This window comes from Malaclemys terrapin, chromosome 12 (genome assembly GCF_027887155.1).
Source record: "Malaclemys terrapin pileata isolate rMalTer1 chromosome 12, rMalTer1.hap1, whole genome shotgun sequence".
Classification (NCBI taxonomy): Eukaryota; Metazoa; Chordata; order Testudines; family Emydidae; genus Malaclemys; species Malaclemys terrapin.
This window is the reverse complement of record NC_071516.1, coordinates 44,227,733-44,253,479: the sequence shown is the minus strand read 5'-3', so window position 1 is coordinate 44,253,479 and position 25,747 is coordinate 44,227,733. Positions and strand designations below refer to the sequence as shown.

The following is a 25,747-nucleotide window of genomic DNA, read 5'->3' as shown; positions in this document are numbered from 1 at the left end:
GTATCTGTGACCCACAGAGCAGGGAATGTTGCATATTTTCCCTCAGTGCTTTACAGAGACTATCCAGGATACAAGCAGAAAGGAACGTGATATGTGGTCTCTCTAGAGGGTGCCAGCTCCAGTCCGGCCCCAGGGTGGGGGGCTGGCTGGCTTAGAGGGGTGGGGATTGGGACTTGGGACCTTTCCTCTCTAGGGGGCACCAGCTCCAATCCACCCTGGGGCAGGGGATGGACTGGCTGGCTCAGGGGGGTGGGGAATGGAACACGGGGCCTTTCCCCACTACAGGGCGCCATCTCTGATCTGGCCACAAGGCCTACGTTGACCATGAGCAGCTGGGCCCAGACTAACAGGGATGTCTGATCACTTGTTTCCAGGAGCAGGTTGCGTAGCAGAAGGCTGTGGCTGGCCATGGGCTCTGTGTTGCTAGATTCCTCTCATGGTGTCAGTGATCCAGGGCATGAAGTGGGAAATCCGCGTGTACACAGCAGGAGGCACGGTGCTGTTCTCGATGCCCTTGGAGACGATGCCCTCGGCCACTCCACAGCACACAAGTGGGCCTCCAGAATCGCCCTGTCCCAGAATAAACAAGGAGATGAGTTTTAATGCACTGATCATACCCAGGACTCCAGGGCTGTTTGGGTCATTAAAGCCAGAGCATCTTCAAAAAAGAAATGAATTAACACTGAAAAGCTCAAGATGGGGGATTCACAGAAACTAAGACCAGAAGCACCATTGTGATTATCTAGTCTGACCTCCTGTGTGATGCTGTATAAAAAGAAAGATGATTAGTTGCAATAATTCTGTTGCCATTGTTACAAAATTGCAATCAATCTTGTACAGAGCATGTCATGTAAGGTATCCTTGTAAAGGTTATAATCTGTTAAGTATGATTATCCTGTTTACATTCACGTATCATGGTTGTGTCTGAAGTTATGAATATTGGCTAGGTGTGTGTCATAACTATAAAGGGAAGGGTAATAGCTGTCCTGTGTACACTACTATAAATCCCTCCTGGCCAGAGACTCCAAAATCCTTTTCCCTGTAAAGGGTTAAGAAGCTCAGGTAACCTGGCTGGCATCTGACCTAAAGGACCAATAAGGGGACAAGATACTTTCAAATCTTGGGGGGGGGAGGTTGTTGTTTGTGTTCTTTTGTTTGGGAGTGTGTTCGTTCTCGGGACTGAGAGGGACCAGACATCAATCCAAGTTCTCCACATCTTTCTAAACAAGTCTCTCCTATTTCAAACTTGTAAGTAAATAGCCAGGCAAGGCGTGTTAGTTTTCCTTTGTTTTCTCAACTTGTAAATGTACCTTTTACTAGAGTGTTTATCTTTGTTTGCTGTACTTTGAACCTGAGACTAGAGGGGAGTCCTCTGAGCTCTTTAAGTTTGATTACCCTGTAAGGTTAATTTCCATACTGATTTTACAGAGATGATTTTTACCTTTTTCTTTAATTAAAAGCCTTCTTTTTAGAACCTGATTGATTTTTCCTTGTTTTAAGATCCAAGGGGTTTGGATCTTGATTCACCAGGAGTTGGTGGGAGGAAGGAGGGGGGATGGTTAATTTCTCCTTGTTTTAAGATCCAAGGGGTTTGGATCTGTACTCACCAGGGAGTTGGTGAAAGGTTTCTCAGGCTTCCCAGGGAGGGAAATGGTGGCAGCGGAACCAGAGCTAAGCTGGTAGTTAAGCTTAGAAGTTTTCATGCAGGCCCCTACATTTGTACCCTAAAGTTCAAAGTGGGGATCCAGCCTTGACAGTGTGTCTCAAATATGTTTTGCTCTTGGGTGACACCCACCAGGCAGATTTACATCAGGACTAGCCAGCCATGTGTTGATGGCCCATTAAGGATATCAAGAGACCCCTGCAGAGGACTCCTGAAAGGGCATATGGACAATGGAGGCCCAGTGACTCAGCAAGGCATGTAAGGACATGGAATAAGGACTTGTGACCTAAGACTCCATCTTTTGCCAGTAACTTTCCATGCGCTTGGGCTGAAAGTATAAAAGTGGAGACAGTGACATCACTTCTTTGTCTTCATCCCCGCTTCACTTCTCTGGACTGTGATTTCTAACAAGGAAGCTTTGAACAATGGACTGAATGACCCCTGAACCTATCTGGGTGATCCACAGAGACTTTCTGCAAGCTAGCCAACTTTCTGTCACTGCTATGAACCTGATCTACAGACTCTGGAAATCACTTGTAATGTATATGATTCTTTTAACCATTTAATAACTCTCTTGTCTCTTTTATTTCTATAATAAAATCTTTAGTTTTTAGTTACTAAAGGTTTGGCTACAAGCATGATTTTGGAGTAAGATTGGAACTATAGCTTGACCTGGTGAAATGACTGATCCTTTGGGATTAGAAGATCCCTATATATGATGAATCTGGTTTTCTGTAACCTCTCATCATAAAGACCAGTTGCCTGGGTGGTGAGCCAAGGGCTGGAATGCCCAAGGGGACTGTGTTTTGGCTTCTTGTTAATCAGTGTGGTGAGAGAGAAGCTCACTTTGTTACTGGCTTGGTGAAATCTAATTATAGAATAAGCCACCAGTTTTGTGGTGTGTCTGCCCTGGTTTTTGTACCAGACTGTCCTGAATTTGGCACTCTCAGCTGTGACCCACATGAGGCCGGTATGACACTGGCCATGGGATGGTCCTGAACTAATTCCTGGTTGAACTAGAGCAGATCATTTAAAAAAAAAACATCCAGGTTTGATTTTAAAGTTGCCAGTGATGGAGACTTTATCATCATAGCTGACACCAGCTGGTGGGACCCAACAGCTCTGCGGTGCTCGCTGGGGCAGTTCATGCCGTTAGCTCTGGATGTCCCTGGATCAATCCCAGGTGTGTCACTCAAGATGTGTTCTGTAAATGGAGTGTAGGTGGTGGGGGTTGATCTGAAGCCTCTGAAGAGGATGGTACACTGGATGGTGCTCTGAGGTGATCAAGAGGATTCTCCCTCTCAGGAGCTTGCTCACACGGCCAGGGTCTGAGTGACCAACACATTCTGGGCTGGGAAGGAATCTTTCCCCCAGGTCAGAGTGGTGGGGACCTCAGGGGAGGGAGGGTTCACCTTCCTCTAGGGCATGGGTCACCTTTTGGCTATTGGTTTTAGTGTGCAGATGCTGGGTAGGATTGGTGGCCTATGATCTACAGATTTTCAGACTGGATGATCTGGTCTGTTCTGGCCATGCCATGACTCCGAGGAGGGAATTGTCGGAGAAAAACTGAGTTCTCACTATTTTGTTTAGGTACAGCAAGTCAGAGGCTTTATTATTAACTCTCACATGTGCAGAGGAGAGAGCAAGCAGGTCTCTCTCTGGTAACTAATTACAGCAAGCATTTATACCTTTCATTACAGAAATAATGAGGGACAGCTGCATTTTGTTTATACATAGGCCATCTTGATATCTCATTTCCTTACTTGTTTTGACTCTTGCCTACATACAATTAGTTTCTATACCTTATCTACACAAGGTCTTCTACACCTTATCTATACTGAGGTCACAATGACTTCTTACACAGCTCTTTCTCACCCGTCTCACACAATCCTCACACAATCCTCACACAATCCTCGCTTCTACAAATCTCGCGTTATCAGGGTTATCAGGGTCACAGCTAGCTTGACTCTTGCTAACAAAGACTGTCTCTTGCTAATGAAGCCTGACTCTTGCTAACAACCATCATGCATTGCAGTTCCCTTCTGTCAGTTCTTTTCTCTGCTTCCACAACCCCCCCCTTTTGTACTTCTAGTACAACAAACATTCTCAAATCTCTATTTGCATCAAGTCCTGGACTTCAGATTCTAAATTAGATGCTTCAACCTTAGGGGTTTTGATTGGATGCAATGACAATGCATGATTAGCATGAACATGAAAGGTATTACTATTATTACGTCTTTTACAACAACAATAACATAATCCTAAACTAACTAATAACAATACAAGCAATAACATTCCCATAGCAATACTATAATGGGGTTGTTGTACAGCCTTTGTCATAAAGCACAATACATCATATTTAGTACATAAGGTAGATACTCTATAAGCAGTGTGAAAGGCATACTTTTCTACTTGATATACATTTTGAAGCATGTGAATTTGCCCTTGTACTTCAGAGATTTTCTGAATCTCAGGTAACAATGAAAGCAAATTTTGAAATCTATCAGATAGTAAACTAGTCCAATTAAAGGATATCTGGAACCTAAGGGCTACTTGAAAAACTCTATCTGCAGGCCAGTAAATGATATGATTGCCTGCAGTGGTAGTGAGATTAAAATGTATGTCTTGTGATATGGTGTCATTAACATACACACAGCTATCATTAGCTTGGAAGAGTAAGTGTCCTGTCAGGGTAGTTCCTTGTCCCCTACCCTCCCAGCAAACGTAGTCATAGACAGTGACAACTTCTCCTGGCTTCAGTTTACGTGTACACTGAAGCTGTGGGGGTTCTAATGGCCAGAATGTCCACAGGTTACCTAACCCCATCCAAATGTCAGGTGTAATCCTAGGAGCACTAACTAAAAATCGATTGGGCATACCAGGTGGTCTAATTTCCCAGATGTCTCGATGAATTACCCAATCCCATATGCATCCTCCCCATGGACCTGGCAGGATACGGTATGTGGGAGCCCACACCCCCTGTACCGGTCCATATGCTTGGAAGGAGCACTGAGAACGTCCACACTTCCACCCAGAAAGTTTCCAAGTATGTCTCCATGGCCACAGGTCAGATGGCACTCCTGACGTGTCTGTAAGGGCAGTGGGCCAAGCCTGGTGCTCTAGATCATTCCGAATGGCCATTAGCTGGTCATTCAAGAAATCCTGAATCTCTGAGCATGCTAGATCCCACTGCAATGCCTTCCCAGCCTCAGTGATATTCAATACCATCTCTGTCAGTAACTTCTGGGTCATAGAACTAAGGGCGGAGATAACATGTAACTCACCAACTCCAGCCTGTACCTGGGTTAGTTGTGCTCCAGAAACAAGGCCTATGGCCTTCTCTAGTTGGCCCAATTTCTCATCATTGGAATGTGTAGTACTGTTTGTATCTGGATAAGTTACAGTGGTGGTGGCAAGGGTCAAGGGACTAGTGGTGGTGGGTGTAGTCTTTGTAGTGGCAAGGCGTTTTTGATATTTATCATCTGAAAGCCAATTAGGGAGGGCAGTGCATCCTGAAGGTACCTGTCCATAAGCACAAAGCCCTGATCCTGGAAAGAATCCACCCCACCACTGGACCCCACATTCCCAGGAACGTTCCCCACAGTTCCCTCCTTGCCAATAAACAATACTTCGTTTCTTCCACCAGGGCCAGTTCTTAATGTCTTTTGTAGTTAGAAAGTTCTGGACTTTGGTGGTTTCAGCAGAGCGAGTGTTTCTTCTTTTCTTCTTCAAAAGCAGTTGTGATTCACCATAATACCGGGGAGAGGTTACTAGCACTTCACCCTGTACTGGTGTGATTCCTGTAAAAGAATTCAAAGGCACAGTAGATCTGTCAGTGGACAAGGGAGAGGTTACTAGCACTTCACCTTGTCCTCTTTCCCTGCTGTCCAGGAGGCACAGCAGAGTTAGCAGGAGAAATAGGCTGATCAGCAGCTGGAGAATCCTCTCCAGGCGGAGGGGTCTTTTTGCAGTGCGAAGCATGGGTCCAGGTGGGCAGTCCTTGGCACTTCACAGCAGTGTTAGTGGTTAACAGGACTTGGAAAGGGCCTTTCCAGCGTGGAGCCAAGGCAGTCTTTCGCTGATGGACCTTTATGTAGACCCAGTCTCCTGGTTCCAGCGAGTGGCAGGGCTGCACAGGATCCTTGGGTAGTGCTTCTTTCACCTGTGTATAGAAAGACTTAACACATTTCATTAGTGCCTGACAATACTTAAGCATTGTGTCATCCATTAAATGAATGTCCATCTGAGCTAGGGTCAGTGGGGGCGCAGTTGGTAGTCTCATCGGGCGCCCTGTCAGAATCTCATGAGGGCTGAGTCCAGTCTTTCGATTGGGAGTGGCCCTCATACTCATTAGTGCCAGAGGAAGGGCATCTGGCCACTTCAAGTTTGTTTCAGCACAAATCTTGGCCAGTTTATTTTTCAGAATTCCATTCTGGCGTTCCACTGTCCCAGCAGACTGCGGATGGTGGGGACAGTGAAGGTTGTGTTGAGTCTGCAAAGCTGCACATAACTCCTTTACAATCTGTCCAGTAAAATGAGTTCCACGGTCACTGTTGATACTCACAGGGATGCCAAATCGTGGTACAAAATCTTTAAGCAGAAGTTTCACAACAGTCCTGGCATCTGCTTTCCTGCAGGGAAAAGCTTCAACCCAATTTGAAAATACATCCACCAAAACCAATACATATTCATAGCCACAACATTTAGACAGTTGAATAAAATCAATCTGAATATTTACAAAAGGTCCCCAAGGGGGAGGGTGAGCTGCCTGCCTAACTTTAACAGCTTTACCAATGTTATGCTGCTGACAAATCACACATTGTTGACAGTAGTGATGTGCAATGACTGGGAACCCGAACGCACACCAATCTCGGTTAACTGCAGCAACCATCCCCCCTTTGCTCACGTGAGCCATTCCGTGGTATACACGAGCAAGATAGGGCATTAGCATCTTCGGTGCAACCAGGCGACCAGCTGGGGCACGCCAAAGATGATCAGGGTGTAGAATACAGCCATTAGCACTCCATAAACGTTTCTCAGCTGCCGGTGCTGCTTCCTGGATCTTGGCCAGATCCTCAAGGGAGGCTAGTGGAGGCTGTTCAATCAAAGCACAAGTATATTCAGCCTGAGGTGCAGAAAGGGCCGCTGCTTTGGCTGCAGAGTCTGCCAAAGCATTTCCACGGGTAACTTCATCATGAGGGGTCTGGTGAGCTGTACATTTCACGACAGCTATAGCTTTGGGCAATAAAAGGGCATCTAAAAGAGCAGAGACATACAGACTGTTCTTAATAGGAGAACCAGTGGATGTAAGAAAACCTCTATACTTCCAGAGCAACCCATAATCATGTACCACTCCAAAAGCATAACGAGAGTCTGTATAGATTGTAACTGCTTGATCCTGAGCGAGAATGCAGGCTCGAGTTAAAGCTACAAGTTCGGCCACTTGAGCAGAAAACACAGAAGGAAGGAAAGCACTTTCAATAACAGCATGTGCAGAACACACAGCATAACCAGCAACCAATTTGCCCTTAGAATCTCGCGAGCACGAACCACAAACCATCTACAAAGTAAATAAGATCAGGATTTTGCAAAGGCACATCTAGTAAATCATCTCTTGGACGAGAGAGAACCGATGTCACAGACACACAGTCATGTGGGTCTCCATCTTCGGGCCCAGGCAACAAGGAGGCAGGATTTAGAACAGGGCAACGAGCCAAAGTAATATGGGATGAAGACAACAAGACAAGCTCATATTTTGTAAGACGAGAAGTGGATAGATGCTGTGTCTTAGATTTTAACAAGAGAGCAGCCACAGCATGAGGGACAGCAACAATCAAAGGAGATCCTAAGACAATAGATTCAGATACCTGAACAGCAAGAGCTGCTGCAGCTACAGCACGCAGGCAAGGGGGAAATCCAGCTGCCACAGCGTCTAGGGCAGTACTGTAATAAGCAATGGGACGGTGTTTGTCTCCGTGCCTTTGCGTTAATACAGCCAAAGCAAACCCATTACGCTCATGACAGAAAAGAGTGAATGGTTTAGCATAATCAGGAAGTCCCAGGGCTGGTGCACTGGACAGACTTTGCTTGATAGCAACAAAAGCTTGTTCAGCCTCTGGAGACCAAGGAAGAGGCTCAGGGGTACCTGACTTAGTCAGATCCTGTAAGGGTTTAATCATTGTTGCATAGCCTAAAATCCATTGTCTACAGTACCCAGTCATGCCAAGAAAAGTACGCATTTGAGAAATAGTTCCAGGCCTCTTAAAGGAACCTGGAGTGCATGTGCCACACTTCTAGTAAGATAACGGGTACTTTCCTCAGAGGGATTAGAATCAGGGGAGCTACTGGCAGGCTCAGAATCACCTCTTTGTGGTGAAGAGGAGGCTTCTCTCCCAGGGGAAGAGAGAACAATGTGTGCAGCTGATACATGCAGTGGTGAAACTGGCACTGCCGGGTGAGATTCGTTAGCAGACCCAGGCTGTGCAGGGGGAGGAGGCAGCACGGGCTGCTGCTGCTGCTGAATGTTACTGAAGAAATCTAAAATATCCTCAGCAGTTTCCTCCTCACTGTCAGATCTAACTAATTGGGGATAAAGGGGAGCAGAAGGAATTGCTTGAACGGGATTAGGATACACAGGAGCAGAAGGAATCGCTCTAGGGGGTAGACAGCTGGATGCCTTGCATTTAAGCTGTAAATGTTGCACTTGAGCTTTTAACTTTTCCTGGGAGTCTTTTAGACTCCGCACTCGAGACTCGTGGAGTCTCTTTGTTGCTTCCTCCCACCAACAGACAAATTGCTCCCACTGTGTATCAGAGGCTTTTGGTGAAGCCAGAGTTTCTTTAAGGTATTTAAGTTTGTCTAAATCAAAGGTACCTTCTAGTGGACATTGTTTAGATGGATTTGCACGCGTGTAAAGATTCCAATTATCTAAATACCTGCAGGTTTTCGGGCCATAATGTACGTACATGAAATAAGCTGGGGTACCCTTAGGGGGTGAGAGGGAAGACTTAGACTGTCCCCCACCCATTTTCCAATCACACACTCAAAGGGGGAAGGATGCCCTGTCCGCGCTAGCGGCTCATAAACTAAGGATCTCTCCCTACAGGGTATTCACACAGGAGTGACTAACGAGGATAGCCATGACCCCCTACACCTCCCTTCAGCAAAGAGCGTCGGCTAATCTCAGAGAGAAAGCGCCGCTTACTCTGTTGCATCCAGTGAGATGGTCAGACTGTCAGTGGCTCACACGGAGAGGAAAAAGGGAGGGAAGATGGGTGCACACACTCCTAGACCCAGGTAGCCTCCTCGCCGGACGATGCCAGGCCGAGTTAACTTACATGGGTCGGATCTCCTAAAAGATCCTCTAGTTACCGGGCTTGCGTTAGAGTAGTTCTGGTCACGAGCCAAAAGACTTCGCAGAGTACTCTGGGCGTCTTCCGGTAACACTCAATTCACACTGTGTACACACACACACACACAGACTACACACATGCACACATACCAAGGCCTTATACCAGGTACTACTCCTAAGTACCTCCAGGTACTATTCCCAAGTACCTTGATGCATCACTTGAGGCGGTAAAAACCCCTCTTGAGGCAGTAACAACTCCTCAATACAGGTGCAAACCCTATGCACCTAGCATATGCTTACAGGGGGCGGCAAACAATTCCCCTATTACGCCGCTCAGCATCTGACCTTGCTGCACAGTCAATACGTTCGGATGGCGTGAGCCCAACAGGGGCAGACGGCCCCACGGACAGTCCTCCTCCGACACCCCAATAGAGATTTCAAAAGGTCTCTTACCTCTATTGTGGCGCCATGGGGTTCAAAGGGGAACGATCCGTAGCAGCTGCCGTTGCCTCAGTGGGCGTTGCCATCCCGGACGAGCCCCCAAATTGTCGGAGAAAAACTGAGTTCTCACTATTTTGTTTAGGTACAGCAAGTCAGAGGCTTTATTATTAACTCTCACATGTGCAGAGGAGAGAGCAAGCAGGTCTCTCTCTGGTAACTAATTACAGCAAGCATTTATACCTTTCATTACAGAAATAATGAGGGACAGCTGCATTTTGTTTATACATAGGCCATCTTGATATCTCATTTCCTTACTTGTTTTGACTCTTGCCTACATACAATTAGTTTCTATACCTTATCTACACAAGGTCTTCTACACCTTATCTATACTGAGGTCACAATGACTTCTTACACAGCTCTTTCTCACCCGTCTCACACAATCCTCACACAATCCTCACACAATCCTCGCTTCTACAAATCTCGCGTTATCAGGGTTATCAGGGTCACAGCTAGCTTGACTCTTGCTAACAAAGACTGTCTCTTGCTAATGAAGCCTGACTCTTGCTAACAACCATCATGCATTGCAGTTCCCTTCTGTCAGTTCTTTTCTCTGCTTCCACAGGCTTGTCTAGGATTTGAAAGTTTGAAAGAGCCAGCTTGGGGCTGTCACCAGCCGTAGTGCACAGGAATTGGGTGGTGTCCCTGTCAACAGCGTGGGAGCCCTCCAGTGGGGTTCACAGTGTCCTATGTCCCCTACATTACCGGAACCCGAGCAGAGCAGCCGTGGGCAGGGAGCCAGCCCTCATGGGTTGTGCATAGTTAATGAATGTCATTATTTGGACCCTGCCGACCTGTGTCATTCTTTCCACTCTCCCATGGCATCTGAATCAGGCAGGGAGGGGCTGCATGATACCCCTAGCCAATTCGTGACAATAAGGAGGTGAAGGTGTCAGTGTATGACCTGGGTGGAAGACTCTGCAGTAGGCTAGGCATGTTACCATGGTCTAGTCATTTAGGACTAGACAATCAACAGAGCTCAGGTCCCACTGCCCTTGTGAGCCCCAGCTGACCCCACAATGTGTCTGAGGAAGGACAACCCGCAGCAGGAGCCCAAGCCAATCAGCCACTTACCTGATAAATTGACTTCTGGTCGTCAGGGTCCCCTGCACACAGCATGCTGGAGGGGTAATAGTACGGATACCAGTTGTAACAGGTCTCATCGTTTACCACCGACAGGTTCACTTCCTGAAGGGTGTTGGTTGTGTCAGTCAAGCTGGTCCTCCCCCAGCCAGCCACACTGCACATGGTCGGTTCACTCTGCAATGAGCAGAAATCAAATCAATCAGTCCCACCTCCTTGGTCAGATGCGCCTTGTGATGCAGCTGTTGGGGCAAACAGGAGAGGGGAATGAAACAGCCCAGGAAGTGCAGTTGTAACGCCGACAGACTCTGATCGTCAGCGGGCAGGATCAAGCCTAGGATGTCTGGAGCTTAGTGCATGAGCATCTACCACATGAGCTAAAAGCCAACTGCCTGTTAGCTAAGGCTGTAGAGAAGACTCGTTAATTGCTCTCTAAGTGGTCTCGGTGCCACTAGATGGGACAGAACACTACACCCAGGAGGTGTGTGGGTTACACAGTCAGAGCATGTGTGTGAGTGTGTGTGTCCCAGATGGAGACAACTCAGAAACTCAAGAGGCGGGGTGCTGGGTTGGGGGCGGTACCTGCTGCTGTGTGAGGTTACTGGGGGCGGGGTGATGGAATGGGGGCGGTACCTGCAGCAGTGTGAGGTCACTGGGGGGGGGGTGATGGGATTGGGGCCGTAGCTGCAGCAACAGGATGTCATTGTTATTATTGGTCAAATTGTCATATTGTGAGTGGGGGATCTGGCAGTGCACTGGGATTTTCTGTTGGCTCCTTTCCCATATACCAATGTCATGGGCTTCCAGTGTAACAGTAAAAGCCAAGAGCAATACATGGAGCATTAGGGGCAGGTGGGGGATGGGCACATGTGGGTCTGACCTATGAACAGTGATATGGAGGGGACAAGGCAGCCTGGGGCTCTCAGGCTGAGATCTTGGACTCAGCTCCTGGCCTAAAATAATTATAGATGATTTGACCCATTGCAGCTCCGATCCAGCACCAGGACTTGGGACTAGCTGACTCGGGGAGTGGGGAATGGGGCACGGGACCTTTCCCCGCTATGTGGCAATGGGGCCAGACCCCAGCTGGTGCCAGTGGCCATAGCTCCATTGATTTACCCTAGTTGGCTCTGGACCATGGTTTGCACAGGCCCCTACAGACACGCCAACACCCCCTAAGCAGATCACACCCCTGGGCTCTGCTCTCCCAGCCTGTCGCACTCACTGCTTCTTCCCTGCAACCTACAACAGCACCAGAGCTCCCGGCTCCCCCATCACCTGCTAAAGCCTGACCTGCCCCGACATCCCCAGCACAGAGGCGCTTACTCTCTATTTCAGTGAACGGCCATCAGCACGAAGTTATCTGACACCAGGAACTCTCCACAGTGAGACCTCTTGTCTCCTCATCGTTGTGATGCTTTGTACCTTGAGAGAAAACTCTACACCCCCATTTTCATCTTTATAAAATGACTGTGTGGTATCCAATGCAAAGTTTGTCATGTTGGATGGCTTCGGACGGCTCATGATGCACTGAGCATGGTTGTTATAGTGATGTTACAGTAATTGTTACAGTGATGTTATAGGTTATAATTTCATGTTTAACCCCCAGTGACCGATAATATTGCTGAATATCTGACTGCCTTTGAACGCCTGTGTGTAATACATGAAATCCCTGATGATAAGAGAGTTCCTACCCTGATTGTGAAACTAACTGGTAAAGCTCGAAATGTATTCAGTGGAATGCCTGTTGACGACGCTTTAGAGTTTAGACTATTGTTAATTTAAAGATACCGTTTTGCAAAGTTTTCAGATTATCCCTGAAACATACAGAGTTAAATTTAGGAATCTCAAGAGGGATATTGGTATGAGTAAACACAGTGAAAGATTTGTTGGGAAAATGGGTGAGGGGTAAAGAGGTGGCAAGTTTTGAGGGAATGTTGGGTCTTGTTGCTCTAGAGCATTTCCTGAGCATGTGTAAGGCTGATGTGAAGCAGTGTCTATGGGACAAAGATGTAGAGTCTGTGGATGAAATCGCTTTTTTAGCTAATGCCTTCAAACAGAATCAGGCATCTATTGAGGGCGGGCCAGAGGAAGAGGGGTTTAAAACTGGTTGAAGGGAGGATCCCATTTTGCCCCGGGGAAGAGAGAAGGGGGCTGGGAATCTAAACACTCTCTTACCCAAAAACATTCCTATAACCCTCATCCCAAATCTCCGGTAAAAGTAGAAGAGCCCAAAAGGTGCTATCAGTGTAATTCCACTGACCACCTGAGGAATAAATGCCCTGTGCTAGGAGGAAGCAGGCAAACAATAGCTCATGTTAGTTCTGCTGTCCTCAACACAGAAACCTCCCAGGCAATTGAAACCTATCATATTGGTTCTGTGAGGTTAGCCTCTGCAGAACCAGATATGGAGCATGTTCAGGCTGTCCAAATTGATGGCAGTGAATACTTGGGGCAGAAGGATACAGGGGCCCAGATCTCTCAGGTTAAGCAGAGTGTGGTCCCAAAGGCCAGTATGTTGCTTGGTTAAATGGCAGAGATTGTGGGGGTGGGTGAAAGCAGATTCCTCATATCACTAGCTAAAATCCATGTGGATTGGGAAGGTTTGGAAAGTGTTTTGACTGTGGGGGTAATGGAACACCTCCTAGTCGACCTGCTCCTTGGTAATGATTTTTTTCCGTGTAGCTCAGGTTAAAGTATTTGCCTGCAGCAGGAGGGAGTGTTATGCTGGGACCCCCGAGGGAAAGGGTAAGGTCTCAGGAACTGCTGAGAGAATGGGAGAGTCTCCTTGATTCTTCTGCAGCAGGGGGGAAGCCACATGCTTCCAGGGGGAGGGTGGTTGAGACCAACTCCTGCACTGCAGCTGGAGGCAACACCACATCAGGAAGGGATGGGGGTGTAATGCTTGCCAGGGAGAGACTTGTCCAGGTTGTTAGCTGCCAGCAGGTCGCAGCTGAACCAGAGACAAATCCAGCTCTAGGGAGCAGAGAGCAATGGGTCCCAGAAGAGAGCCCAGAGAAGGGGCAGGGGATCTCAGAAATCACTGGGTGAGGATTCCTGTGACTCTGTAACACAGGGAAGCAGGGTGCTTCCAAGTGTGGGAGGGGCTGAGACTAGCTCTTTAACAGAAGAAGGCAACATGCCCTCAGGCGCAGGGGCAGGAGAGGTGTTGTCAGGGATTAAGGAAACTGTCCCAGTTGTTAGCTGGCAGAGTTCAGCAGATGCACAAAAGACAGAATCCTTCCTAGGGAGCACAGATAAATGTGTCTTAGGAAGGGGCCTGGAGGAGGAAACTGGGGAAGGAATAGTGGGGGTACAGGAATGTCTCCTCACCAGTCACTTGGGGCAGGATGCCCAGGACACTAGGAGGATGGCTGGGTCAGCATCTGTGCACCCAGGCACACAGCCTGTGACCCAGGTTTTGAGAAGGAACTGTGTAACTGACCTCCTGGAGGGGAGCAGCCACACAGCTGACTTCTCAGGGACAGAGAAAGGGGTGGCAGAGGGTACCCCAATCCAGGTCCTGGTTTTTCAGGATGCTATTCCTGATAAGTTTTTGGAAGGTAACTGTTCGTGTCTCTTTACATCAAGATGCACCTCCAATCCTGTGATAACAGAAGAGTTGAGACCAGAAATTGCCAGGTGGTAGTTTGTGAGAAGACAAATGACCCAACTGACAGAGAAGGGGGTGTTTTCCCCCAGGCTGGTGAGAGACAGGGAGCAGTTCTGGGAAAGCTGATGGGAAGAGGTGCAGCTGATCAAAGGGAAACACGCCTAGCTCAGAGAGCACAGATCACAGCCCTCTAGGGGGCAGGGAAGGACTCAGTGCTGGGAGGGGGAAACACAGGGTAACCCCAATAGGGGAGCTGGATTTCCTACATATGTACAGTCCTGGGCTTGGGAGACCGCTCCCCAAAGGGCCAGCCAATGTGCAGGATCCCCCTGAACACCTATCTTGCCAGACCCTGAGGCACCAAAGTGCCAGAAACAAGATTAAATTAAGAGCCCACACAAAGGGGAACACTGGAGGGAAAGAAAAGCCAGTGACTGATTACATGGGCGAGAGTCAAAGGGCACCCTGGGTAATGAACAAACTAACCTCAAACTAAAATATCAGAACAGAGGGCGCGGTATCATACAGATACTTGTAAACACCCAGCTGTGATAAAAATTTGGTATTAATGTTGCATTTTGGAGATAAGAATTTTGACATGGAGGTTAAACCTTATGATAATACTACTTTTCAATTAATAACTGTAAAGAGGTTTAAAGCTTATCACAGCAGAGAGACCATAAAAAACCTAGTTTGCTGAGTGTGAATGGGGAAACTGAGGCATGCTGCCTCATGGCCTTAATGGCTGGATGGCAAGAGAAATATAACATAAACTGCCTTCAAGCTAGTCAGTGACTAACCCTCTTGCAGTAAATTAAGAGGGGAGGTGTGACGCTCTGTACCTGGGGGGAACCTCCAGCACCCCCAGGTTCATCCTTGTAAAATGATTGTGTGGGATCCAATGCAAAGTTTGTCATGTTGGGTGTCTTCGGAAGGCTCATGATGTACTGGCATGGTTGTTATAGTGATGTTATAGTAATTGTTACAGAGATGTTATAGTAAGGTTATAGGTTATAATTTCATGTATATAGTTATGAGGCTGAAAATGTATCCTCATGGCTTAAGGCAAGCCCAGGCAAAAACTCTCTAAGAACAGAGAGACAGTTCACACCTCATCAGGGCAAGTATGGGACAAACCCAGCCCAACCTCACAGGAACAAAGAACACTGGCCTAGGTAGCAACAAAAGAATCTGTTAGACCCTCAAGGGAGTCACCCCCCTTCCTTTGGTCAGTTTGGGACTACGATGAGGTAATGCTCACCTGACTCTGAAGGGGGAGAGCAAATCCAAGAGGAAAGAAAGGACATGCTAAAAGGGAGCGCTATTTGGGAGGGAAGGGATAGCTTGGTGGTTTGAGCATTAGCCTGCTAAACCCAGAGTTGTGAGCTCAATCCTTGAGGGGGCCATTTAGGAATCTAGAGCAGAAATCTGTCAGGGATGGTTCTTGGTCCTTCTGTGAAGGCAGGGGCCTGGACTCAGTAACCTTTCAAGGTCCCTTCCAGTCTTATGGTTCTATGACATTTGCCAGGCTCTCTCACCTCTTCCACCTACATTTACAGACACCACACCAAGCAACTGAAGCGCTGATCAAAGGGTAGATCCTGGCTGTAAGTTCAGCCTGTGGTGAGAAGCATCTAGGTTTGTAAGGACATTGAAAGTATTAAGATCAGCTTAGAATGCATTTTGCTTTTATTTCACTTGACCAAATCTGACTTGTGATGCTTTGATTTATAATCACTTAAATCTACCTTTATAGTTAATAAAGATCTGTTTGTTTATTCTACCTGAAGCAGTGCGTTTGGTTTGAAGCGTGTCAGAGACTCCCCTTGGGATCAATTTCTTTGTTAAACTGATGAACTCCTATAAGCTTGCAGCGTCCACCGGGCATAACTGGACACTGCAAGACGGACGTTCCTAGGGTTGTGTCTGGGACCGGAGATATTGGCTAGTGTCATTCAGTTGCACAATCCAAGGAGCAGCTTATATGCCAGAGGCTGTGTGTGAACAGCCCAGGAGTGGGGGTTCTCACAGCAGAGCAGGGTAAGGCTGGCTCCCAGAGTTAAGGATTGGAGTGACCTAACAGATCACTGGTCCAGATAAAACCAAAGGGGAACGTCACAGTTGTATATCCAGATAGGCCATGTAGGGTCTGGAGTGGGGCTGGGCTTCCTGTCCCCCGATGATCTCATCTGGCAGGAGACCAGGTTCATACAAAGAGCCCCATCATCTCCCTGGGCGGGGCTGGGATTGAGCTCCCCATCCCGAAGGGGAGTCACCACAGCCTCAACCCACTGCTCTCCTGGAGGGGGGGTTGTCCCTTACCTGGAACTCTGCACCCTTCTCAACTCTCCCCCACACCGGACACCCCGTGGGGCCAGAGGGTAAATCTAAAGCTCTGACCTCACTGGGTGGAGAATTGGTGCCAAATGTGGGTCAGCAATCGCGCTGCCTTGAGTTAACGGCTTTGGGGCAGAACGCCACTGACACATCCCCTGCTGATGTTTCATCTTCTCCCTCAACCCACAGTGAAAATCGGGTTTTCTAGATAAAGAAATTTTTCCTAGAAAGCGTCTCTTCGCCTCAAACATTTTGGCCTTTTTCTTGGAAAACTGATTATTTCCTCCAGTTTTCAGAACTTTTCTGCTGAAAATTTGAAAGCTTTTGGTCACGATTTTTTTTTTTAACTTTAGGTCACACTAGAAACTAGAAGGAGTGCCAGGTATGCAACAGAAACATGCCATCCCCCATCTATTTAGCCCCGTTGCCTTGGCTATCTCTGACCTATTACTGCTTTCATTTCTCCAAATGTTACCCATGTTGCCAACATCTATGGCAACATTATATACACACCTGGCCAGCAAATTTGAACTAAACACTGATCCCCTAAAGAAGTAATGGGAGGAGGGATTAGGCCAATTATTTTCTGCTAACCAAATGGAAACAAATTTTAGCCAGTGCTCCGAACTGCTCCTTGGAGCTACATTTAAGATTAATATGAGAATATGAATCAGAACCCAAGTCTGTTCTGGGTGGGGGTTTGTTGTGGTGGGATTCTGAATCACGCCGAGGCAGAGCCATCCGCCACTGTTAGGGCCCTAGGCTGGGACCCAGTGGAGAAGGATGGACCCAGGTCTCCCTGCTGCCAACCCCACCCCTGGGGTGGCAGCCTCCCCACCTTAGGCTGAACAGCCTGTTTGTTGCTCCCCCCTGCCTGAGAGTCAGACCTACCTAGACAGCTTTGTCACTCTGTCCTGCCTGAGAAACAGAGCTACCCAGACTACTTGGCAACTTCGCACTACCCTGCTAAAGGGGCCTCAGGTCTGGACACTTGATTTGCTAATTCTCCGATACTGGACGGTGCCCAGTGATGTAGTGATGTGGAGTGAGCCTCCCACTGAGCCAGAAGGGGAGGGACAATCGCTAACCCACTACACAGTTACAGCGATACCCAAGAAAAGTTGTTAGAGATATGAGATGCTTTCCTGGAAGTATCTGAATGATCCTATCAAATGCATGGGCCCACCTCACCTCCTCTTTTCTGCCCACTTCCTTCCCTTCCCCGTCTTTAGCCCCCATCCTATGAATTTTGCTTCTAGTCTTTGTCTTACTTTAATAATTTTTCTTTAGTTGGATTTTATAAGCAAATTTGTTTGTAAATTGTGCAATACAATAAGGGATTCATATTATCACCATTCATCTTATAGATAACTAAATGTTTCAAACATAGCTAAGGTAAGGTAGCAAATACTTAATATCTTATGAGAAGTTTATATATTATCAGAAGCTTATGTATATTTTGTTTGTTTTCTTACTCTCTATATATATCTTTTTAAAACAATAATAAAAAATTAATAGAAAAACAAATTGCCTTTGGGGTTTTCAAAGAAAAGTAGAAATTTCCAGTGGAAAAATAAAACCCTTTTCAGACCAGCTCTGAAGAAGTCTCAATCCAGGTGGGTCACTGGCTGTGAAACCAAATCTAGACAATCGGTGTAAAGACATCAGAGTGGAGGGGACAGGAGCAGGGAAGAGCTAGTGAAGTTGAAGGACAATGTAGGCACAAGAACAAATGGGGATGAACTGGGCAAGGATAGATGGAGGTGGAAATGAGAAAGTCTCTAACCATCAGAGGGACATAGGAGCTAGGAATTGCCAGACTAGACCGTTTCCTTTGACCCTGTGCAACCCTCCGTCTGGAGACCTCGTCAGGGTTGACCCACCGCTGGTTCTGTGGGGTTAGCTGGCCCCTGGGAAGTTTCTGACACTAGTGGCCAGGTTGAAACCAATATCAGGACATCCTCAGGCAGAGCTGAACCAGTTGAACTACAGATGTGGTTTAAAATTAGGTTAGTTAAACCAATACAAGTTTATCTGTAGCTCACACATGGACTTTTTCAAAGATGACTCATGGATGTTAGTTTGGCATCCATATCAGTGAGGCTGTTCTGACCATCTGTTGCTGTTATTTGTACATGGTGCCTTCAACTCAGATCAGGGCCCGTTGTGCCAGGTGCTGCACAGAACCTTCCCTAAAGAGATTCCGTTTAAAATGGCAGCATAGACAAAGGAAGAAGGCGCTAGAACTCAGAAGTCCTGGCTCCCAGCCCCAACTTCAGATCCCCCTATGTCGCTCTTCTGATCTTAGTCTCTCTCTTTATCTCTCAGGGGCTTTATCTCAGTACCAGGTCTGCTGCCCCTCCCTCACCCCCACCCCCAAACCCTTCCCTAGCTGGGTCCTGGGAGGTAGCGGTTGCCCTGGCAGAAGCATCTGACTCTTGAGAGGAGCAAGGATTTGCAAAGAGCCCAGAGAGCTCCCTGCCCTGATCCCTCACTACTCACAAACCCCAGCTCCGGGGAGCAGGAGAAAGGCCGCGGGCAGCAGGATCACCATCATCACCGTCTGGAAGTTGGGATTCAGGGTCACCGGCAGAGACAATCTATGCCCACCCATAGTGGGGGCGCAGAGTGAGGGCAGCCGGCTTCAGCAGTGTTACTGAGCATGCTCAGTCCAAGCCAAGCAGCAAATCTGCAGGAGGTCATGTGACCCCACAGGTCTCCCCCTCCCCCCATTCCCGCCATGCATCGCCGCATCACCTGTGGCCCACACTGGCAAGACTATTAAAAGTCTACATCTTTGTCTGTAAATTTGTCAGTTCTCCAGTCTTCACGGATGAGTCATTTCTTTTTACTCCTGCTTCTCAGGAACTTTTCAAGGCCAGCTTTGTTTTCTCCATGTAATGTTTCATATCTGCATGGTCCCCTGCCCAGCTGGGCTCCAGATAACGGGCAATGGAGGGGAAGGAACCTCAGGGGATTTCATCTCAGAAGACATTTCATAGACTAGAATCATAGAAATATCATCCTGGAAGGGACCTCGAGAGGTCACCTGGTCCAGCCCCTTGTTCTGAGGCAGGACCACGTCAGCCTAGACCATCCCTGACAGGTGTTTCTCCAACCTGGTCTTAAAAACCTCCAGTGATGGACAACCTCCCTTGGGATCCTATTCCAGAGATTAACTCTATTTACGGTTAGAAAGTTTTTCCTAATAACTAACGTCAATCACCCTTGCTGCAGATTAAATTCTTGTGCTACCCTCGGCAGACATGGAGAACCATTGATCCCCATCCTCTTTAGAACAGCCTTTTACATATTGGAAGACTGTTCTCAGGTCCCCCCTCAACATCCTCTTTTCTAATCTAAACATACCCAGTTTTTTTTCCACCTTCCCTCCTACGTCAGGTTTTTTAACCTTTGATCATTTTTGTTGCTCACCTCTGGACTCTCTCCCATTTCTTTATATCTCTCCTAAAGTGTGGTGCCCAGAACAAGACACAGTATTACCAGTGCCAAGTAGAGTGGAACAATGACCTCCCAGATGACACTAAACTGGGGGAGAGGTAGATACGCTGGAGGGTAGGAATATGGTCCAGAGTGACCTAGACAAATTGGAGGATTGGGCCAAAAGAAATCTGATGAGGTTCAACAGGGACAAGTGCTGAGTCCTGCACTTAGGATGGAAGAATCCCATGCACCGCTACAGGCTGGGGACCAACTGGCTAAGCAGTAGTTCTGGAGCTCTCTGCATTTCCCAACTCCCTCTTCCCCCCACTCATTGTGTCCATCTCTGCCATATTCTTCCCATGGTAGGAGGCACCTGCCCCCCGCAGCACTTCCCCCAGCCTCCCCACCCCCTGCCCTGCCCACCTCCTGCCCTACTTCCCCAGTACTCACCCCAGGTCATCCTCAGGGAGGTATGCCCCAGGCTGCTGTATTTCACCACACACATGTACTCTGTGGGGCTGACCCCCTCCTGCCCCAGCTCGATGGACACCTGGATATGGAAGGTGGGGTCCCTATTTGGCTGGATCCTGCCAGTCAACTGCTCCCCCTGGGCCTCCTGGCACCCCCACTCCCAGGTCACCTCGATGTCACGGGGATAGAACCCCATCACATGGCAGATGAGGCTGTGCGGCGGTCCTGGATCCCTGGGATAAGGGCCACGCACTGTGGGCTGGGCTGGGGGAGGGTGAGAAAGGGTTATTAATCACAGGGAATGGGATAGCAGGGAGTTGCATCGGGTCGGGATTGAGAGGCACCAGCAGAGCTGTCACCTGTCTTCTGAGCAGTGAACGGTGCGGTGATCCCATTGAAGATTCTGCATTGCTGCAGTGTGCGGACGTTCATCACAGTGGACGTGTCCCCTTTGCGGTTCCAGCTTTCCGCCACTCGCGAGGCTGCTGGGTGCACTGAGAACCAGCAGTTCTGGTCGGCCTCGTACCGCAGCACGTCCTCCCCATTGAGGGAATATCTGGTGATGGCTTGGACGGCACCAGTGGCATTGTCCAGCTCACAGGTCTTCAGGACCTGCACATAGTAGGGCTCTGGGGGCAGAGAGGCTGCATGAACAATTGAGTAGCTGAGCACAGAGCTGCCAGGAGGAGGCAGAGGTGGAGCGAAGTTATCCCATATATAGAACCCAGGAGTCCTGACTCCCAGTCCCCCCCTCCTCCTGCAGCCCCACGGACCCCATTCCTCTCCCAGAGCTGGGGCTAGAACTTAGGAGACCTGCCTCCCTGCCCCTCTGCTCTAACTACTAGACCCCACTCCCTGAGCTGAGATAGAACCCAGGAGTCCTGCCTTCCAGCCACCCTCCCCCACTGTAATCACTTCAGAGAAGTCACTCCCCTCCCCCAGCTGCCTTCTACCTCCTTTGAGCTGCCTGACCATCCCCTTCTGAGCCAAGCTAAGTGCTGGGAGCCAGGGACTCACCTGCCTGTGGGGAGCTGGAATTCACCTCCCACATCAGGGCCTGGTACTCGGGCTCCACCCAGGGGTCCCAGGCCAGGTGCCAAGCTCTGATCTCACTCCAGAACTGCTGGCTCTCCAGGTCACCCGGCCATACCCATTGCGGGGAGCCAACCTGCCGGTGTTGCTGTCATAGGCCGAGAGCACCAGGTCGTTCACCTTCATCACATTCAGCCACTTGGGCAGACCAGGAACCACCCAGGAGGAGATGAGCTGGGAGCAGGAGAGGTGGTGAACCCCTGCAGGAAGGAGAGAGACTGCAATGGGAATGGGACCCAGATATGTGAGACAGCGACCCGAGTGGGCCCTGCAACACCCAGCCCTGGGGGAGAGAGAATGGGATGGAAAATGGGACCCAGGCTTCCAGGAGAACAGGGGTCACTTTAGAGACTAACAAATTTATTAGAGCATAAGCTTTTGTTAGTCTCTAAGGTGCCACAAGTACTCCTGTTCTTCTTTTTGCGGATACAGACTAACACGGCTGTTACTCTGAAAAAAGGGGTCACTTTACCAGCCAAGGCAAAGGAGCAGAGAGACAAGAGCCAGAAGACACCAAGACATGTTTGGCCCAAGGAGCCATCGCCCTGGAGGGGACAGTACAGCAGTTCTATGGGGTGGGGTCCGGGACAAGGACCCAGAGACCTGGAGATGGCAGGGCCGCCCCTCCCTGTGCTGAGCTCTCTGCTGCTCTGACAGGAAACACCAGAGGCGAAACGCAGATCCACAAGATCAGCAAAGTTCAGTAAAGACAAATCCACGGGCCCTTTCCAGCCTTCCTCACTGAGTCACAGGAAGCCTAGCTCCCCATCAGCACAATAGAGACTGAATAACTCCTGTTGCTTGTTCCCAGTTGTCTCTGTTATAACGTGTGTTTACTTTATGAGGAAGATTTCTGTGAGCACAGCAGAAGAGTCCTCAGCTACTTCAATCCATAGCTGTGACATTTGGTAGGGAATATGCAGAGACACAGGACTTTGTGGGTGGCTTTTGCGGTTGGGACTGGGGGGGCACAGATATGGGGAGAGGGGTTGTGTCTGGGAATGGGGGTGGACAGGTGGTTGGCATTGGTTGTTTTTAAAAACTGTATTTTACTAGCCGGAAGGGAGAAGTTATGTCCTGATCTCAAGGCATAATGTGGTGCTTCCAAGGACACGCAGCGTGGAGGTTTGGCACTGACAGCGCGGGCACCCTGACCACTGTAGGAAAAAACGGTGAATTTAGTTTCAAATGAACAGAACCAAGGGCTGATGCAACAGACAGCTTTTTGTGATCGTGTCCAATAATTATTGTAGTTGTTCTCTGCATGGAGGACAGCACAGTTCTAGGGTCACAGGTTGGATCCCATGATGGGCCAAGTTGTCACAGTGGCCATGGTGTCTTCATAAACGTTGGTGGTAAAACACATTGGCAGGGGCTGTCAGACTAAAAACACCAATGATTTTTTACAGTGTTGTAAATGGCTCATGAAAACAGAAGTGGTTCCAAAAGAACAAATTTTCTCTCTCTCTCTCTCTCTTTTTTTTTTTTTTTGCTTCTTTTTAAAGGAAGCAGTACACCTAACTAAGAATGCCATCAGGGCTAAAGTTTTTTTCCAAGTGACCAAGCTTATCCATAAGTGCGTACAATTTTCATGCTTTGTGTAACCGCCCAGCTTTATCTGAGTAAACAGTAAAAGGGGAGGGGGGAGTTTTTCCATCTTTGCCCTTTCTGGGCATACAGCCAAGGCAGTGATAAGAGCTGGCTTGTCCTTAAATATTTTAAACCATATAACAGCAGTGGTTTTCAGTTTCGTTTTAGCTATAAAGGAAGTGAGTTGTCAGTTTGTAAGCTTTGTTAACATCTGAATGGTTCAACTGTCATTTTTTTAAAATGTTGGATCAAGTTAAGATGTGTAAATCCCAATTTTAGGACAAGGAATTTGCCACCCTTAAAATAGAACAAAGTACTTTTTCCCCCATTTCGTCTAAACACTTAAACTGAAATAAGATTTTGGCTTTTGTAATTGTGGTTTTATGAACAAATGTCCAATCCTAGGTGGAGCTAGTTCATAAAAGAGAGAGATTGTGTTGTGCTAACAGGCCTTACAGATTTTCTCCTATCATACAGAAGCTAATGGGCTTGTGGAAAGATTTAATAAAACTTTAAAATCTATGCAAAGAATGTTATCTCCAGGTGTGAGAATGACTGGGACATGTGTCTCCCTTATCTTCTATATGCCTACAGAAGTATTCCCCAGGAAACTATTGGCTTTCCTCCTTTGATTTCCTGTATGGGAGGCAGGTGAGGGCAACCCCAGATTTTATTCGAGGCTCTTGGGAGGGCAGTACCGAGGAGACAGGCCAGCCAGTAGAGGAGTATGTTACTCATTTTAAGGAGAATTTACAGTGTATGATGGATTTAGTGCAAAAGAACCTTAAAAGAAGTCAGGAAACCCAGAAGGGTTGGTGTAGTTGGCATAGAGCATTTGATATTGGCGATTTGGTGTTACTGCTGATCCCAGTGAGGAAAGACAGAATTCAGGATTATTGGGAAGGTCCTTTTGAAGGGATAGAAAGAGTGAATGAAGCCACATATGATGTAAGGAAAACCCCAGGGCAGGGGAGCTGTGCAGACAGTGCATGTCAATAGATTAAAAGCTTACCATGAAAGGGAAATGGCAGCGAATATGATTTGTTGTGCTGAGGAATGAATGTTTAATGCTCCTTTGTTTGATTTGGTCAGGGAGAGCAAGGACAGAACTCCTCTGGAGAGCATTGAGTTTGGGGAGGGTTTGGATCCAACCCCAAAGCAGGAAATGCTGGCCCTTTTCAAGCACCACAAACAGATATTTTCCAACCGAGCCAATTTAACCGACATTCCATTAAAACTACAGGGCCCTGCCCTGCTCCTAGGAAGACACATTGGGCTAAAGTGGAAATCCAGAAGCAGATTCCAGGGGGCGGTAGATAGCATGCTGGAGATGGGGGTCATTATTAAATCAAAAAGCCCCATAGCATCTCCTATTGTGATGGTACCTAAAAAGGATAAAACCATGAGTTTTGTGGGGAATTTAGAGAACTAAATGCTATCACCCAACCCCACCCATACCCCACACCCTGAATAGAGGACCTATTGGGGGTGTGTGCAAAATTCATAAACCCCATGGATTTGACTCGTGGGTACTGGAAATTCCCTTCGAAGCTGATGCCGAAGAAAAATCCTCTTTCATAGTGGACTCTGGCTTATATAAATTTAAGGTGATGCCTTCTGGATTGATCAATGCAGGAGTTACCTTTCAGAGGCTTGTCAATGAGGTGCTGCAGGGGTTACAAACCTTTGCCAGGGCCTAGCTAGATGATTTGGCTATTTTCAGTAGCTCCTGGCAAGGCCACTTGAATCATGTGAGAATTGTGTTACAAAGACTTAAAGAAGCCGACCTCACTGTCAAGTCTCCAACTGCAGAATGGGAGCTGCAGAGGTATCTTATGTAGGACACAGGGAGCTCACTGGGTTTTTTCGCCCCAACTCTTTAAAGTAGAAGCTATTAGGAGTTGTCCTGCTCCATGAATCAAGAAGCAGGTCCAATCCTTTATTGGTCTGGACAACTACCACTGGAGGTTTGTGAAGGGGTTTAGCAACATTGTGGCCCCCAGAACAGACCTTACAAAAAAGGGAAGCCAGACCAGGTGGCAGCGACAGAGGTCTGTGAAAAAGGCTTGCAGAATATAAAAGAAGGTGATGGGACTTCTAACACTGGGTTAGGTGCAGTGCTTTGCCTTCTCGAGTAAAACTAACCCCTATTGAACAGAACCAAGCTGTCACCAAGTGGGAATTCTGTGCCATTATCGGGGCTGTAAAGCAACTTAAACCTTATTTGTGTAATAAAAAGTTTCAGGTTTTCACAGATCATTCTCCCCTTATACAGCTGCACCAAGCTAAGGGGACGAACTCTAGCTTATTGCCTTGGAGTCTTGCTCCACAAGAATTTCACATGGAAATTATTCCTGTCAAGGGAAGGAAAATATAGTGACTGGGGCCTCATCAAGAACAGGGTAACCCTGAAGCATGTTCAGGAGCACTGATGACAGCCCTTCCTGCACCAGTTTTGCGTTGGGAGAGGGACGGTGGTAAGCCAAGTGTCAGCTCTGGCCAAGGCCTAGGTGTCAGCTGAGAACTGACAAACTCACAGCTGGAAGCCAGACCAGCTCACTTGTATGTTAGTATTGTCTTGGATGGCAAGATAAACTGGAGCATC

The 25,747-nt window shown here is 47.9% G+C and overlaps 2 pseudogenes; both read right to left on the bottom strand.

Annotated features, from left to right (window-relative positions):
* Nucleotides 1-388: 388 nt before the first annotated feature.
* LOC128846117 (granzyme H-like) lies at nucleotides 389-19,159 on the bottom strand (annotated as a pseudogene).
* A 930-nt stretch (nucleotides 19,160-20,089) lies between these two features.
* LOC128846116 (HLA class II histocompatibility antigen, DR beta 3 chain-like) lies at nucleotides 20,090-22,093 on the bottom strand (annotated as a pseudogene).
* Between the last annotated feature and the right edge of the window lie 3,654 nt (nucleotides 22,094-25,747).